This window comes from Podarcis liolepis (genome assembly GCF_965112155.1).
Source record: "Podarcis liolepis genome assembly, chromosome: 7".
Classification (NCBI taxonomy): domain Eukaryota; kingdom Metazoa; phylum Chordata; class Lepidosauria; order Squamata; family Lacertidae; genus Podarcis; species Podarcis liolepis.
Window position 1 is genome coordinate 91,040,686 of NC_139561.1, and position 16,250 is coordinate 91,056,935.

A 16,250-nucleotide genomic window follows, 5' to 3' on the forward strand; every position below is an offset into this window, starting at 1 on the left:
ATAAAGGTAAAGGTAAAGGGACCCCTGACCGTTAGGTCCAGTCGTGGCCGACTCTGGGGTTGTGGTGCTCATATCGCTTTACTGGCCGAGGGAGCCGGCGTACAGCTTCCGGGTCATGTGGCCAGCATGACTAAGCCGCTTCTGGCGAACCAGAGCGGCGCACGGAAACGCCGTTTACTTTCCCGCCGGAGTGGTACCTATTTATCTACCTTCCCGCCGGTGTGGTACCTATTTATCTACTTGCACTTTGACATGCTTTCGAACTGCTAGGTTGGCAGGATCAGGGACCGAGCAACGGGAGCTTACCCCGTCGTGGGGATTCGAACCACCGACCTTCTGATCGGCAAGTCCTAGGCTCTGTGGTTTAACCCACAGCGCCACCCGCGTCCCTTGGTGATACGATAGCCATCTTCAGATATCTGAAGGGTTGTCAGGGGGAAGATGGAGTAGACTTCTTTCCTCCTGCTCTGGAGGGTAGGACTTGAACTCATGGTTTCAAATTATGACCCTTGGGATCCCTTCCAACTCGAGAAGTCTATGATTCTGTGAGATCCCAGGACTAAAAAGCGGTGTGCCATCAGGGCAGCTCCAAAGAATCCCCCTGAATCTCTTTGGGCTGAACGAAGAGGCCTTGGGGGTGGGTGGGATTCCCACCCCATTTTTCTTGCTGTGTCATTTCCCAGCTGAGGAAGCCCTGTCTCCCGTGGATCCTGTCCGCCTCACACCGCAGTCAACAAAGCTAACAGGGTCATGCGCTTTGGACCAGCTGGGATCACCGCACAGGTGTCTTCTACGCGACCCTCCGAAAAGCAGGGATGGCGTCAGTCCAAGGACCTCAATTCCTGGATGCAGCTGCCGGACATTTGCCGACCCAGCAGCTGGGTCCTGCGTGGCTCACAGCTACAGAACGGGACAGGCTTTTGGCAAGGGGACGCCCCCGGCATTGCTGGAGTCAGCGGACACTTTGCAAGGCTGGGAAGCCAGCTCAGCACACAAGGAACCAAGGCTGGGCCGGATGAGGGGATTTGACCGACAGTCATCAATCGTGGACCTGCTGACAGCTTGCATGTCTGTTTGACTTTGATCAGCGGAGGGAGGAGGAGGAGGAGGGGAGCCCGGTCAGAGGGAAGGGAAGTGACCCCATTTAGGGAGATCTCCGCTGGTGGGGTGAGGAAGCATCCCTTCCACAAGGAGACCACAGGGACATAATTCACCCTCCCTCTTGTGCTCTGGCCTTCATTCCCTCGCTTAAGGAATCATGGAACTGTAGAGTTGGAAGGGAACATCAACGGTCATCTAGCCAACCCCTTGCATGCAAGAATCCCAGCTAAAGAATCGGCCCAGTATACCTGAAGGAACGTCTCCACCTCCATGATTCTGCCTGGACACTAAGGTCCAGCTCCAAGAGCCTTCTGGCAGTTCCCTCACTGTGAGAAGTGAAGCTACAGGGAACCAGGCACAGGGCCTTCTCGGTGGTGGCGCCCGCCCTATGGAACGCCCTCCCATCAGATGTCAAGGAAATAAACAACTATCTGACATTTAGAAGACATCAGAAAGCAGCCCTATTTAGGGACATTTTTCATGTTTGATGTTTTATCATGCTTTTAATATTCTGTTGAGAGCTGCCCAGAGTGGCTGGGGAAACCCAGCCAGATGGGTGTAGTATAAATTTATTATTATTGTTGTTGTTGTTGTTATATGCCCATACAACCTGTCTTTCAACAGAGGAGAGGGCGCCACTTTCCGAGGGAGTCTCGCTGCCAACTTCATAGAATCACAGAATTGTGGAGATGGAAGGGACCCCGAGGGTCATCTATTCCAACCCCCTGCAATGCGACTTCTTTGTAGTATCTGGTTGGTGGGCTCTGGGATGGCAAAACCAGAAGAGAAGGACCCACTTTGGTCTGCCTACCTTCGTCTCTCCTCTCTGTCAATGCCCTAGTTTGCGTGGCCTAGGTGGTGGTGTCTTGTTATTTTAGGCGGTGAGTGGGGTCAGCCTAGATGGCCTCTGGATTCATTCCCCACCAATCATTATTATGAGTAATCATGATCTATGCCACAGGGCTATCCAGGTATATAGGCCTTTTTAAAGCGTGAAGTGGGGGGAGCAATGGAGAGAGAAGAAGGGGGTGATGGGAGGGGCACCCAAAGGCCAGGGTGTCGGATGTGAAGAACAGGCATAGAGCTGCTCTGAGCCTTTGCTGCCCTTATACAAATCTATGGTGCAACCACATTTGGAATGCTGTGTGACGCTGTGGTCTAAACCACTGAGCCTCTTGGGCTTGCCGATCGGAAGGTCGGCGGTTCGATTCCCTGCAATGGGGTCAGGGTGTAGCTAGCTGCTCCAGCTTCTGAAGCAGCCGGAGGCAGGGCGATCCGCCGCGGCGATAGCCCGGGGGGGGGGCATTGTGGGCCCATGGAGTCCGCCTGGTGGGCGCAAACCCCACATTGATGTTTTGGGCAGCGCAGGGCCCTGAGCCACTGCGTCACTCTCAGGAGAGATGCGTGGCTTGGGCACGCTGCAGGCCAGGCCCCGTGGTAAGTGCCACCCCCCCCACGGTGTGCTATTTTGTCACCCCCTCAGGGATCACACCCGGGGCAGACCGCACCCCCCCGGCCCTTCCTAGGCCCCGTGACAGGGTGAGCTCCCCTTGCTCCGTCCCAGCTCCTGCCAACCTAGCAGTCCGAAAGCACACCAGAGCAAGTAGATAAATAGGCACCACTCCGGCGGGAAGGTAAACGGTGCTTCCGTGCGCTCTAGTTTCCGTCACGGTGTCCCGTTGCGCCGGAAGCGGTTTAGTTCTGCTGACCACATGACCCGGAAAGCTGTCTGTGGACAAACACCGGCTCCCTCGGCCTGAAAGCAAGATCAACCCCACAACCCCATAGTCGCCTTTGACTGGACTTAACCGTCCAGGGGTCCTTTACCTTTTACCTTGCTAGCCACGTTGCCCATGCTCTGCTTTTGTAGTGGGACGCAGCGATTCTTCTGAATACCAATTGCTGGAAACCACAGCCACAAAATTAAAAGACGCCTGCTTCCTGGGAGAAAAGCGATGACAAACCTAGACAGCATCTTAAAAAGCAGAGACATCACCTTGCCAACAAAGGTCCATATAGTTAAAGCTCTGGTTTTCCCAGTAGTGATGTATGGAAGTGAGAGCTGGACCATAAAGAAGGCTGATTGCTGAAGAACTGATGCTTTTGAATTCTGGTGCTGGAGGAGACTCTTGAGAGTCCCATGGACTGCAAGAAGATCCAACCTCTCCATTCTGAAGGAAATCAGCCCTGAGTGCTCACTGGAAGGACAGATCCTGAAGCTGAGGCTCCAAGACTTTGGCCACCTCATGGGAAGAGAAGACTCCCTGGAAAAGACCCTGATGCTGGGAAAGATGGAGGGCACAAGGAGAAGGGGACGACAGAGGACGAGATGGTGGGACAGTGTTCTCGAAGCGACCAGCATGAGTTTGACCAAACTGCGGGAGGCAGTGGAAGACAGGAGTGCCTGGAATGCTCTGGTCCATGGGGTCACGAAGAGTTGGACTTGTCGTGTCTAAACGACTAAACGACTAAACAACAACAAGAAGAAGAAGAAGCAGCAGCAGCAGAAGAAGACTTGAGGTTTTCAGCTTTCTCCAGAGCATGGAGCACCTTGCGTTCCTTCACTGAGGAGAGATGCTGATAGCACAACACACTTTGCTGCCAACCCACAAAGAACGAACTGTGGGTCCCTAGGAAGTGCTCCTCCCTGCATTACAGGGGGTTGGAATAGATGACCCCTGGAGGTCCCTTGCAAATGTACAATTCTATTTTTTTTAATATTGTTTATTTATTTATTTATATTAGATTAATATTCTGCGCTAATATACGCTGGAAGTTGCCCTGAGTGGCTGGGGAACCGCAGCCAAATGGGCAGGGTATAAATAATGAAAATATTATTATTATAATTAAGATCTCAAGGCAGTTCACACAATAAAATACAGGAGAAAAGGAGAAAATAAGTATACAACGGGATGGCAAAACAATAACCCTTCCCACAGACACATTTCAATGACTTCAGAATTCTACGGTACTATGATTATTCAATTGTGGCAGTTGAATTTAATGAGAGTACTGTATTTTTTGCTCTATAAGACTCACTTTTTCCCTCCTAAAAAGTAAGGGGAAATGTGTGTGCGTCTTATGGAGCGAATGCAGGCTGCGCAGCTATCCCAGAAGCCAGAACAGCAAGAGGGATTGCTGCTTTCACTGCGCAGCGATCCCTCTTGCTGTTCTGGCTTCTGAGATTCAGAATATTTTTTTTCTTGTTTTCCTCCTCCGAAAACTAGGTGCGTCTTGTGGTCTGGTGCGTCTTATAGAGCGGAAAGTACGGTAATAATAATTTGAAGCAAGCAGAGTGGGGGGAGAGAGAGGCTATTTATGTCTCCATCAGGAGAGCTTTGGGCATGACAGTCTGTGGGGCATTATCCTGGCTGGTATTTGCCGCTAATAATAGACGTCGCCTGTGGTGTGTGTGTGTGCCCTTGCCCAGCACCTGACCCTCCCCAGGCCCCCGGCCTCCTCAGAGTTTGCAAGGAGCGCCGGGGGCCTTGGGCACTGATGGCAGGATGAGGAGAGAGAGAGGGCCAGGAGGGGAAAGGCCTTGTCCCCCGTGGGCGGGCAGGTGCCAGGCTGCATTGCAGATCCTTGCATCAGCTGCCGAATCCAAGCCCCTGAGCAGCTGGGCATTCCCTGGCTCGTCTTTCCTGCTGGGCAAACTCGGCCGCAGGGTCCAGTTTGGAAAGGGGCCGCCATATATGGACACAAGGGAGCCTGGGCAAGGGGCTGTCCCTTGTCTTCCTCAAGCCCTTGCCGGCCTTATTCCATCCCCTTTAAGAACCGAAGGAGAGCCTGTAGCATCAGGCTGGTGGCTCACGTGGTCAAACATGCCGGACATGCTAACGGGAAGCCCACAATCAGGATTCGAACACAAGACCCCTCTCCCCGTCCACTGCCTCCCGCAGTTGGGTCAAACTCATGCTGGTAGCTTCGAGAAGACTGTCGAACCATCTCAGTGGCGTAGCGTGGGTTGTCAGCACGCGGGGCAAGGCAAGTAATTTGCGCCCCCTCACCCCTAACCTGCCGCCGCTGCCAGCTTCTTCTTGCTGCTGCCTGGTCTGGTCTGGTGTGGTTCTCTCCCGCGCTCAGCGCTGCGCTGGGCGGCAGCTGCACTGTCCCTCCCCCAGATAGTCCCTCGCTCTCTCTCCGCACCGCACGCCTGCCACCCCCCCCCTCAACAGTGGGCGGCAACCCGGCGGCTCGGATCGGATTCGCACAGCCAGCACTGCAGTGAGAGAGAGTGAGTGAGCCAGGTAGGGGCAGAGAGCTGCGAGTGCGAGCGCGCCCCCCCAGATGTTGCGCCCGGTGCGGATGGTCCCCCTGCACCCCCCACGCTACGCCACTGAACCATCTCGTCCTCTGTCATCCCTTTCTCCTTGCACCCTCCATCTTTCCCAACACCAGGGTCTTTTCCAGGGAGTCTTCTCTTCTCAGGAGGTGGCCAAAGTCTTGGAGCCTCAGCTTCACAATCTGTCCTTCAAGTCTTCCTTCTGTTATTTCTGCTCAGCTTCTAAGCCAGGCAGGCTGGCAGAGGCGGCTGTTCTTTGGTGGAGAGGACTGTCTCCTGTCCCATGGCAGGCAGGGCTGGGAACTGGGGGGGCGACCAGTGTGGGAATGGCCCCCTGGCTCCCTAGGGAAGTCTCTGCGGCTCTGAGAAATGCCTCCGGCAGCAACTGATCTGACGTGAATGGCGAAGGGTCGGGTCAGCTCTCCGTATAAACAAGGAGCAAGGTTATTCCCGGGCTTGGCGTGTGTCTGGGAGCCCAGCTGCTGGCTGGCAGCCAGCCCTTCGTATCTCTATGGCCTCCCTTCTCTCCTCCCTCCGGACCCAAATGCCCAGAGCAAGGGACGCTCCGAGGCCTAGTCACCCCAAAAAGGATTCCAGATGGCATACCAGCAGGTAGCTCGGTTGGCAAAGCGTGAGACTCTTAATCTCTCTTTTTTTAAAAAAAACACACCGTATTTTTCGCTCTATAAAAAGCATTAGACCACAAGACGCACCTAGTTTTTGGAGGAGGAAAACAAAGGAAAAAAATATTCTGAATCCCAGAAGCCAGAACAGCAAGAGGGATCTCTGCGCAGTGAAAGCAGCAATCCCTCTTGCTGTTCTGGCTTCTGGGATAGCTGTGCAGCCTGCATTCGCTCCATAAGACGCACACACATTTCCCCTTACTTTTTAGGAGGGATACAGTGGTACCTCGTGTTACATACGCTTCAGGTTACAGACTCCACTAACCCAGCAATAGTGCTTCAGGTTAAGAACTTTGCTTCAGGATGAGAACAGAAATTGTGCTCCGGCGGCAGCAGGAGGCCCCATTAGCTTCGTGACCCCCTGGACCAGAGCACGCCAGGCACTCCTGTCTTCCACTGCCTCCCGCAGTTTGGTCAAACTCATGCTGGTAGCTTCGAGAACACTGTCCCACCATCTCGTCCTCTGTCGTCCCCTTCTCCTTGTGCCCTCCATCTTTCCCAACATCAGGGTGTTTTCCAGGGAGTCTTCTCTTCTCATGAGGTGGCCAAAGTCTTGGAGCCTCAGCTTCAGGATCTGTCCTTCCAGTGAGCACTCAGGGCTGATTTCCTTCAGAATGGAGAGGTTGGATCTTCTTGCAGTCCATGGGACTCTCAAGAGTCTCCTCCAGCGCCAGAATTCAAAAGCATCAATTCTTCGGCAATCAGCCTTCTTTGTGGTCCAGCTCTCACTTCCACACATCACCACTGGGAAAACCAAACCATTGTGACCCCTTGCAACTCTACAATTCTCTGTGTAAGGCAGCTAAGGGGGTTTGATTGGGGCTCCCCCCAAGGCACCCCTTCTCTTTCCCACATTGCTGGATTGCTGCAATGTGCTCTTTGTGGAGCTTTCCTTTCACCCGATCCGGAAGCTGCAGCTAGCGCAGAATGCTGCAGCACGATTGCTGGCAGGAGAGAGGCCTTTTCCACATATAGCGTCTGTGCTCAGAGATCTGCCCTGGCTGCCAATTTGCTACCAGGCCAAGTTTGAGGCGTTACTATTCGTGTGTGACACCCTTAACGACTTGGGATCAGTTTACCTGCGAGAGCGCCTTGCCCCATAAACAACCAGCCGACCACTTTGATAACAGCCCTTCAACCTTTGTAAGAAATGGATCTCTCAGTGAGGCAGCACTGACCCTCTGGAACTCCCTGCCTATTGAAATCATGCAGGTGCCTTCACTGTAAGGGTAAAAGTAAAGGGACCCCTGACCATTAGCTCCAGTCGTGGCCGATTCTGGGATTGCGGCGCTCATCTCACTTTATTGGCTGAGGGAGCCGGCGTACAGCTTCCAGGTCATGTGGCCAGCATGACTAAGCCGCTTCTGGCGAACCAGAGCAGCACACGGAAACGCCGTTTACTTTCCCGCCGGAGCAGTACCTATTTATCTACTTGCACTGGTGTGCTTTCGAACTGCTAGGTTGGCAGGAGCAGGGACCGAGAAACAGGAGCTCACCGCATCGCGGGGATTCGAACCGCTGAGCTTCTGATCTGCAAGTCCTAGGCTCTGTGGTTTAACCCACAGTGCCACCTGCGTCCCAGGCTCGGGGTCTACATATGTGTAAATAAAGCTATATATCCTGAAAGATATATTCTGTTCTCACAGTGGCCAACCAGATGCCCATTATGGGAAGCCGGACCTGAGAGACGCCAGGGAACACAGAGCTGGCTCTGTCTTCAAGAAGGGTGTTTTAAGGACAAAGAACTTCCTCCCCTCGCAATGGACCAGAGCGAAGGTGTGTGACCGAGTGTGTCTGTGAAAGCAAGGGGGGGGGAAGGTCTTGAATGGAGGAGGTGAGGTTTCCACGCAGTGGACAGGATCCACTAGGTCACTGGAAGCGGGTGGGGGTGGGGCGGAGATAGATGGATGGATGCGGAAGACAATAATAGACAGACGGGGCGATGGGAAACTGAAGAATGTCGTGAGAGAGTCGGATAGAGGAAATAACAGATAGAGGGGCAAGGGTGAAAAGCTGAGCGGCCAGCTCATTATGGGATGGATGGAGCAAACTCTGCCAGCAACGAGCAAGGCCACCAGCCCTGTCCATCATCTCGTCTGGTGAGAGACACAGCCTGTCAGCCCAGGGCCATGATTCTGTCCCTCCACCTGCAACGATGAAGGGTATTTAGCAACACAGCTGCATCAGGCCAGGCCCTGCCCACAGAGTGTCCCGCTCCGTCCGTCCACAAATTGTGACTCTCTCTCTCTTCCGTCTGGTAATTGGGATGCCCCTCTGTGGATTTCATAGGGAGACAGGCTTGCCAGCACACATTAGCCTCGATAACAAACGGAACCCCTCGACAGTTATGTAATAAACAAAAAACTGCCCTTATTCCCTTATGGGGAACACAAGAGCCCTTACAGAGTCCTTTGTAGGTTCTCCATCGGTCGGAGAAAAGAACAGAGGCCAACCAGGGAATATTGAGAAGCAAAGCAGCTACAGTAGTAAGCTTGATCTTTATTGAACTGTTGCAACAGGGTGCTCCCCTTACACTCAGGAAAGGAGGAGGACCCAGAACCTAGGTGTGCCCGCCCTTATTTTAAACATTTTAAATTGCCCACCCTGGAGTCCAAGACCACCCCCAAAAACATCATACCTACATCACAGAAAAGGCAGTCTACAACAGAAATCTGAGTGCGTTGTTTTTCTCCTGTCTGGCAAGTTACATGTTAATGCTCACTTCATTGGATATCTTGGGGAGCCTGGCCAGTCTTTTGTAATGACAAATACTTAGTTCCTGAGCCAGATCACAGGTTCACCCTATTCATACACAGAGATACCCTTAAGACAGGATTTGTGAAGGAAAAGACAATGGGGAGGCGTTTCCATTTTCTTTCGACCTTGCAGAGAAAACATTTGCTCAGTTTGGGAGTCAGGGCTGTTTTCCTGTGCTGCTTCTGACATGTGGTTTATATCTTTATGTACGTGTTTGCGTGGTACATTTATGAACATTTATTATATATATGGGACGTGGGTGGCGCTGTGGGTTAAACCACAGAGCCTAGGACTTGCCGATCAGAAGGTTGGCGGTTCGAATCCCCGCGACGGAGTGAGCTCCCGTTGTTCGGTCCCTGCTCCTGCCCACCTAGCAGTTTGAAAGCACGTCAAGTGCAAGTAGATAAATAGGCACCGCTCCGGCGGGAAGGTAAACGGCATTTCCGTGCACTGCTCTGGTTCACCAGAAGCAGCTTAGTCATGCTGACCACATGACCCGGAAGCTGTACACCGGCTCCCTCGGCCAGTAAAGCGAGATGAGCGCCGCAACCCCAGAGTCAGCCACAACTGGACCTAATGGTCAGGGGTCCCTTTACCTTTACCTATTTTATATATGAGAAATTAATTTTTTTATTTCAGTTAGAAGCAGTGTACCCCTCCCTTCGAAGCCCAGAAGAAGTGTGGTCTATGGAAGGTGCCTTATCCCAGCAGAAGACTGAGGAATCGCGGTGGGAAAAGAGTGAGGCTAACAGAAAAGCTTTGCAGATGGACCGGACCAAAGGCCTTCCCAGCAAAGCATCCTGTTTCCCACAGTAGGTTGACCAGATGCCTTTGGGAAGCAAGACACAATGGGCTCAGTCATCGCATCCCCCCACCTGGAGCTCCAAGCAACGAGGATTCAGAGGAGATATTCCTGGAGGGAGCTGACAGCCATCAATAGAACAGCCATGCATAGAGGAGAGGGTTATCGGTTGGCTTCTAGCCATTGCTGGATTTACGTACAGTGGTACCTCGGGTTACATACGCTTCAGGTTACAGACTCCGCTAACCCAGAAATAGTACCTCAGGTTAAGAACTTTGCTTCAGGATGAGAACAGAAATCGTGCTCCAGCGGTGCGGTGGCAGCGGGAGGCCCCATGAGCTAAAGTGGTGCTTCGGGTTAAGAACAGTTTCATGTTAAGAACGGACCTTCGGAACGAATTAAGTACTTAACCTGAGGTACTACTGTATAAGCTAAAGAAGCCATAGCTTAGGGCCCCACTCTCTTGGGAGCCCGAAAAAAATTAAAGGGGAAAAAACCTGGATGCACATTTCCAAAATATAAGACAAAAAACAAATAAAATAAAACCTACGTGCAGCAACAGTGTTTTGTGTTGTGATGCTTTTGAATTCTGGTACTGGAGGAGACTCTTGAGAGTCCCATGGACTGCAAGAAGATCAGACCTCTCCATTCTGAAGGAAATCAGCCCTGAGTGCTCACTGGAAGGACAGATCCTGAAGCTGAGGCTCCAATACTTTGGCCACCTCATGAGAAGAGAAGACTCCCTGGAGAAGACCCTGATGCTGGGAAAGATGGAGGGCACAAGGAGAAGGGGACGACGGAGGACGAGATGGTGGGACACTGTTCTCGAAGCTACCAGCATGAGTTTGACCAAACTGCGGGAGGCAGTGGAAGACAGGAGTGCCTGGCGTGCTCTGGTCCAGGGGGTCACGAAGAGACGGACACGACTAAACGACTAAACAACAACAATTTGTAAGATTTAACAACTTTAAAGATGTGGGGGCCCCCCATAATTTCCGTAACAAGGTAATTCACACTGTTCCCTGCAAGGATTTATTCTGTGGGCTTCCATGCACTGCAGGCAGTTGCAGGCTACAGAAACCAAAGCAACAGCTGGAAAATCTGGCATTTGCCTCTTAGCAAAAAAACAACACCATCAGGCCAGCCCATAAATTGCTCCACTCAGCTCATTGCTGCTATCCAGCACTCTTCCTGTGTAGCCCAGATGGGGCCTGTCTGGTTGCAGAAGGCGCTCAAGCCAGAAAGACCAGTATATTGGGGTCTGAGGGTTCAAGGCCCCGATCCTTTGGAAGGTCGTACAGGGGTGTTTGCAAATGGGGCACAACTCTTGGACCATGTACAACTCCCTTCCCCACCCCAACACACTCGCCAGCATGTTTTGCAACACTAGAAGGAGGTCCTGGGATTTTCTTTCTCTGGTGTTCAGTTCCACAGCAAAATATTCTGGATTATTTGTCCCTGGAATCAGGAAACCCTCCTGCTATTTTATAAAGTTAATTACGCCATCTAGTGGCCACGGTCCTCTCTGCAAGCCGCATGCTAAACTCAACTCAGGTTTTTATTTTATTTTTAAAAAAGAAATCAGCCACACAGATACTGCAAAATGAGGCAGCCCATCAGGATAGGACTTTAGGGCAAATGTCCAGGGCCCTCCCTCAAGAGGATGAGCTGGGGGCAGCTGGGCTGGGAAACCACATTTTGAAACGAACACTCACGTCACGAGAATTTGTGGGCATGCAAAGCTGTGGGTTAAACCACAGAGCCTAGGACTTGCCGATCAGAAGGTCGGCGGTTCAAATCCCCGTGATGGGGTGAGCTCCCGTTGCTCGGTCCCTGCTCCTGCCCACCTAGCAGTTTGAAAGCACGTCAAAGTGCAAGTAGATAAATAGGTACCACTCAGGCGGGAAGGTAAATGGCGTTTCCATGCACTGCTCTGGTTCGCCAGAAGTGGCTTAGTCATGCTGGCCACATGCCCCGGAAGCTGTACGCTGGCTCCCTCAGCCAGTAAAGCAAGATGAGCACCGCAACCCCAGTCGGCCACGACTGGACCTAATGGTCAGGGGTCCCTTTACCTTTTTAAAGCAGATGAATGTTGGAAAATTCAGGACAGATAAAAGAGAGTTTCTGGATTTTTTGATTTCTTTTGATGATTCAGTTATTTAATTTCTATACCGCTTGATATATTTAAAGCGGTTGTACAGAAAACGGATGCAGCAACAGAGAGAACTTCAACAAAACGTTAGAAAAACACAGTTACATATAAAAATGTTGCATTAATGCAAAGTTACTAATATGGAAGTGAGAGCTGGACCATAAAGAAGGCTGATCGTTTGACCAAACTGCGGGAGGCAGTGGAAGACAGGAGGGCCTGGCGTGCTCTGGTCCAGGGGGTCACGAAGAGGCGGACACGACTAAACGACTAAACAACAACAACACGAATAGGGACTGCCTTGTTTTCATAAGCCACACATAAGCCAAGCTGCTTGGTTGAAGAGTGAAGGGTACAAATGCTCTAAATAAATAATAATAAATGAATGAAGCAATACTTGGAGAGGTGGCTCATAAGACTACTATTTCCAGAGTCTAAAGTTACCTAATTACGCCACTGGGTAGCTTAAATTTCACAGGAACCTAAGAGCTGCCTCGTGCTGGGTCAGGGCGAGGAAAACACTCTGTACCTCTGATTGAGGTTGAATCCTGACAAGACAGAAGTACTGTTTTGGGGGGACAGGGGGAGGGCGGGTGTGGGGGATTCCCTGGTCCTGGTAACTGTGCCCCTGAAGGACCAGGTGTGCAGCCTGGGAGTCATTCTGGACTCACAGCTGTCCATGGAGGCGCAGGTCAATTCTGTATCCAGGGCAGCTGTTTACCAGCGCCATCTGGTATGCAGGCTAAGACCCTATCTGCCCGCAGACTGCCTCGCCAGAGTGGTGCATGCTCTGGTTATCTCCCACTTGGATTACTGCAATGCGCTCTACGTGGGGCTACCTTTGAAGGTGACCCGGAAACTACAACTAATCCAGAATGCGGCAGCTAGACTGGTGACTGGGAGCGGCCCAGAGACCACATAACACCGGTCTTGAAAGACCTACATTGGCTCCCATTACGTTTCTGAGCACAATTCAAAGTGTTGGGGCTCGGCTTGAAAACCCTAAACGGCCTCAAAGGCCCAGTATACCTGAAGGAGCGTCTCCACTCCCATCGTTCTACCCGGACACTGAGGTCCAGCTCTGAGGGCCTTCTGGCAGTTCCCTCACTGCGAGAAGCCAAGTTACAGGGAACCAGGCAGAGGGCCTTTTCAGTGGTGGTGCCCTCCCTGTGGAACACCCTCCCACCAGATGTCAAAGAGAACAACAACTACCAGGCTTTTAGAAGACATCTGAAGGCAGCCCTGTTTCGGGAAGCTTTTAATGTTTGATGTATTATAGTATTTTAATATTCTTTTGGAAGCCGCCCAGAGTGGCTGGGGAAGCCCAGCCAGATGGGCAGGGTATAAATAATAAATTATTATTATATTATAGTACCAAGTAGAGCCAAGCAAATGCCTCTGGAAACTCTGAAGACATGGCCTGCCCCTCTTATTTGTGTGCCCCCCCCCGGAACCTGGTGCACGCAGAGGTAGACTACACCTGTCCATGGAGGTTCTGCTTTGCTGGAATGGAGTATACCGCAGTGGCCACAGTGATCCACGCGACGGTCACCTCCAGGCTTGATTATTGTAACTCGCTCTACGCGGGGCTGCCCTTGAAGCTGGCCCAGAAACACCAGCGGGTGCAGAATGCCGCGGCGAGGCTCCTTACGGGGTCCTTGCCGCGGGATCACATTCACCCAGTGCTTTACCAGCTGCACTGGCTCCCGGTGGAGTACAAGATCAGGTTTAAGGTGCTGGTTTTAACCTTTAAAGCCCCATGCAGCCTAGGACCCTCGTACCTACGGGACCGCCTCTCCTGGTATGTCCCACGGAGGACCTTAAGGTCCACAAATGACAACACCCTGGAGGTCCCAAGTCGCAAGGTGGTTTGGCTGGCCTCAACTAGGGCCAGGGCCTTTTCGGCTGTGGCCCCGACTTGGTGGAACGCTCTGTCACAAGAGACCAGGGCCCTGCGGGACTTGACATCTTTCCGCAGGGCCTGCAAGACAGAGCTGTTCCACCAGGCCTTTGGTTTGGACTCAGTCTGACCCTTATGTTTCCCTCCCCTTATGGTTTTGATGAGGTTGCATTTTAAATTGCATTTTAACCTGTATTTTTTTTAAAAAAAATAATAATTCCCCTATTATGTTTTTACTGTAATTTTACTGTTGTTAGCCGCCCTGAGCCCGGCTCTGTCTTGGGAGGGCGGGGTATAAATAATAATAATAATAATAATAATAATAATAATAATAATAATAATAATAATAATAATAATAATAATTTTCTCCTGTTCTGGAGGGTAGGACTCGAACCCAGGGCTTCAAGTTACAAGAAAGGAGTTTCCGACTAAACATCAGGAATAGCTTTCTGACGGTAAGAGCTGTTTGACAGTGAAAAGGTTTCCCTTGGGAGGTTGTGGACTCCCTTCCTTAGAGGTCTTTAAGCAGAGGTTGGGTGGCGATCTGTCAGGGATGCTTTAGCTGAGATTCCTTCATTGCAGGCGGGGTTGGACTGGATGACCTCAGGGGTCCCCCTTCCAAGTCTACGATTCTCTGATTTAATTCGCTTCACCTTCCCTGAAACGCCGAATTCCTCCTCCTTTTCCTCCACCTGCAGAGCCTGCCTGTCTTTTCCCTGCCCAGTGACTCATCCTCTCCGTCCCAGCTCGGGAGGCGCGTTCTGCGCGTCACTTGTGAATCCGCCCTCGGGGAGGCGGAGGGCTTGGCCCGCAGGAACGCGCATGATGTCAAGCAGGAGCGCGCCGAGAAAAGCCTGGAAAGGGAGAGAAGGATGGAGCCCGAGCGGACTGGCCGGCCAGCCAGCCAGCCAGCCTGCCTGCGTGCGGGTCCCCGGGCGGGCAAGCGCGCAAGGCGCGGCAGCTAAGAATAGCGCGGCTGACGCGCGGCGCTCAAGGGGGCACCTGCGCACCGGCCCCCGCGCTATTTTTAGCGCCGGGTGAGCTATAAATAGCCGCAGGAGCCAGAGGCCAGGCCGAGATGACGCGGGCCGGAGCGAGCGAGGGGCAGGGGCTGATTCAGAGGCGGCGCGCGCGGCCGGAGGCAGTAGGGCGCAATGGTTACGGCTTGGAAGAGAGCCTCCTCCAGCATCGCCAGCATCCCTCAGGAACCGTGCTCCGAGGCCAGGGGGAGCCCGGACTCCTGGGTCCCTGATGGAGAGGCCTGGGCTCCTTTTACGCGCCGGCAAGCTGGGCGCGCGTGGACTGGATGTGCGCTGCAGTCCCGCTGGTTTCTGGGCTTCTTCCCAGGGGGTCATCTGGGGGGCTACTGGGAAGAACAGAGGCTGGGCTACGACACCCCCCCCCCCATTATTTAGACCTGAACCTGCTCCACCCAGTGACTTCGTGGCAAAGGGGCGGGTAGGCGGTGAACCCAGATATCCTGGGTCCTCGCAACAGGTTCCCCACGATAACACCCTGATTTCTTACTCACCCCAGGCAAGGTGAGGTTCTGGAGTGCAGGCACTAATTAAGGGCAGCAGCAGCGAACGGGTCAGAGCCACAAGGGGGCGCTGCCCCGCGGGAAATGCTCCTGCGCAAGCCCCTGGGTGGCTCTTGCGCAGGAGAAGTGCCCCTTGGACTGGGTTGTCTCCCGAGAAAGGGAGGGAGGGAGGTCCCGCTTTGGTGGCTTCAATCCCCAAAGCTGCTCAGGATTTTCATTCAGGCCTCTGGGTCCTTGGAAGGTGTAAACTATATGGGTTAGGGAAGAGCCCTAATTGTATTTTCTTGCTGCTGCTAGTTTTGATGAGGCCCAAATAGCTCACCATCCTGTTCTCACAGTGGCCGAATACCCATAAGGACCTAGGAACCTAGATAGACTGCCCTGGGACCTGGAGGTTCCATAAGAACCTGAGAAAAGTCCAGAATCCTGTACTCACAAGAGCAACACTTTCCCCTCCTTTGTTGTTTAGTCGTTTAGTCGTGTCCGCCTCTTTGTGACCCCCTGGACCAGAACACGCCAGGCACTCCTGTCTTCCACTGCCTCCCGCAGTTTGGTCAAACTCATGCTGGAGGCTTTGAGAACACTGTCCCACCATCTCGTCCTTTGTCTTCCCCTTCTCCTTGCGCCCTCCATCTTTCCCAACACCAGGGTCTTTTCCAGGGAGTCTTCTCTTCTCCTGAGGTGGCCAAAGTCTTGGAGCCTCAGCTTCAGGATCTGTCCTTCCAGTGAGCACTCAGGGCTGATTTCCTTCAGAATGGAGAGGTTTGTTCTTCTTGCAGTCCATGGGACTCTCAAGAGTCTCCTGCAGCACCAGAATTCAAAAGCATCCATTCTTCGGCGATCCGCCTTCTTTATGGTCCAGCTCTCACTTCCATACATCACTATTGGGAAAACCAGAGCTTGAACTATATGGAGCTTCCCCTCCTCTAGTTTCCAGCAACTGGTATTCGGAAGGAAGCTCTCTGGGCGTGACTTTGGACCCATCACTGCCTCTCCGCCTCACCTACCTTGCAGGGTTGTCGTGGGGATAAAA

At 52.6% G+C, this 16,250-nt stretch overlaps 1 protein-coding gene and 1 long non-coding RNA gene across 2 annotated transcripts in view; one reads left to right on the forward strand and one right to left on the reverse strand.

Annotated features, from left to right (window-relative positions):
- The window catches only part of LOC310712919 (snake venom vascular endothelial growth factor toxin HF-like), a 116,456-nt gene that overhangs the window by 85,588 nt on the left and 14,618 nt on the right, over positions 1 to 16,250 (reverse strand). The gene's annotated exons all lie outside the window — the stretch shown is intronic.
- LOC310712950 lies at positions 6,886 to 10,576 on the forward strand. Its single transcript, XR_014529033.1, has 3 exons — positions 6,886 to 7,298; positions 7,716 to 7,845; positions 9,466 to 10,576. It is a non-coding gene; the product is annotated as an uncharacterized lncRNA (long non-coding RNA).